Below are 2038 nucleotides of genomic sequence, written 5' to 3'. Positions count from 1 at the left end.
GTAGGCTATATACCACCTCATCTAGTCCTGACTAAGTTAAACACATGCTTTAGAAAGGTTCTTGCACAGAACATGAGGACTGAGGCAAATGCCACAAAACTGGAACACAAGTAAGAGCGAGAAAGCAGGAGAGGCAACTGTCCGGTTTCTGCCCAAGTCTTCATCAGATCCATCCACATAGGAGACAAAGATGGTCATCCAGTCAGACCTCAAAGACAGTCCCAGAATCCAAGTCAGGAAGTGTATTGGAAGCACATATTAAAAAACGCAGGACCATTAGCAAAAATCCTCACCTAAAGGCATCTTTCTGCCTTGAGGTGTCGTCTTAGTGATGATGGAAGCTGACACAATAGCAGGACGTTAAAAAATATCATTTCATCTTTTACTCAGCACTTTTAAATTTCCATGTTGAGGGAATTCCCTGGCAGTCCAGTGATTAGGGCTCACCCGTGTTCCATCCCTGATCAATCTCACAAGACTCACAGTGTAACCGCCCCCCACCCCGCCAGAAAAAAGTTTCCCTGTTAATGTGGCTCTTATGATTTTACATAAAAGATGAGAACAAAGTTGCATGTGTTTAACTCATAAATTTTTAAATGCATATATATTGTGCTGAAAAGTTTCTGCACTAAAGAATTCACATCTACTAGCTGTCAAAACAAAACCAAAAATCAAAACCCCAAATCAGTGACTGTAGGAAACATTTTAGTTTCCTGTACTGTGTAATTGAGAACTCCGGGAGGGGGATGACTACAGGCAAACAATGAAGGTCTGCTTGCTTTTTCATGGGTGTGGAGCGCCTGTTGTGTAGAGAAGGTGTTCAGAGAGTAGGCAGAGGGGCCCTTCCACCTCCGTGTGGCCCCCACTTCTCAGCAGAGGGAGGGTTGGGTGTTGGGGAGAGGAGAGTTCTTATAGCCAGAAATAGGGGGAAGCTCTGGCTCTCGCACCATACATGGGGTGCCAGTCCTAATCACACAGGACTTTACAGAGGAAACACAGTTCTGATCCTTCCGCCTTTCAAGGCTGGGGCGGGAAGTGGAAACCACTGTCCCTCCCCACTTCACCTAGAGCCCCAGGCCTGGCTTGGAGATGGAGTGTGGGGGTGCATTGGTGTGGACTGTTGATTGGGATTCTGATCTAAGGCTCTTGAGGAGAATGATCCCCCTGAATTATACAGGACATTGACTTGTAAATACCTTTTTTTTTTAAAAAAAGCAGAGGACCATGACTTTCACCATATTCCCAGATTAGCCTAAGACCCAAGGAAGGCTGACAAGAGTTGGGAAAGCATATTCTGAGCTCAGGCGAAGTTCTGGTCGTGGGACTGTCTCATCACCTCTCTGAGCCTCTGCTTTCCTCATCTGGATGAGGGGACAGTCCTGCCCACCACCGCCACCCACGCCTACCCTGAGTTGTTGCCATGGACATGCAGAGCGGTGATGCCCGGTAGCAATAACACTAGCCTTTGCTGACCCCACTTTGCTCCCCAGAGCCTCCCCGGGTTCTCAGCTGCCAGGCTCCTCAGTGGCCTTTTTGTTTGTTTGGAGTGAGTTCCGAAGAAAAGATTGTCAGCAGAGTTCCAGAAAACACACACACTCCTCCGCGCTTGGAGGTCTCCCAGCTGCTCCCATGGCCGCCTAGCTGAGAAAAAGTGGTGTTAGGAATGTTTATCTCTGGAGGAAGCTGAAGAACTCCTTTCAGCAGAACAAGGAGAAACCACAGGAGGGGGCAGGGGGGCTTGCCAGAGCGTCCCAGCATGGCACTGTGGGAATATCCATGTCCTTTGTTCTTCCTCAGCCAACAACACCTCCAAGAGAGGCTGTCAGCCAAGTCCTGGTGGTTTCATGTCACAGGGCACACTGTTGGCTCAGACCAAAGAGATTGGTCCTTGACTCCAGCGTTCATCTTCCAGGCAATGTGGGGACTCCCTCTGTGGTCCCCATCTCTGCATCCTTCCTGTTCCCAGGTGCCGTCTTGTGTGAAGAAGCAGGGCTCTTGGCGAGGTTCAAGCCGATCACATAATGGTTAAGGGCCTCCG

Source organism: Moschus berezovskii, chromosome 22, assembly GCF_049115385.1.
Source record: "Moschus berezovskii isolate FMDL1 chromosome 22, NW_MosBer_1.0, whole genome shotgun sequence".
Lineage (NCBI taxonomy): Eukaryota > Metazoa > Chordata > Mammalia > Artiodactyla > Moschidae > Moschus > Moschus berezovskii.
The sequence above is the reverse complement of the archived record's forward strand: the minus strand, read 5'-3'. Positions refer to the sequence as shown.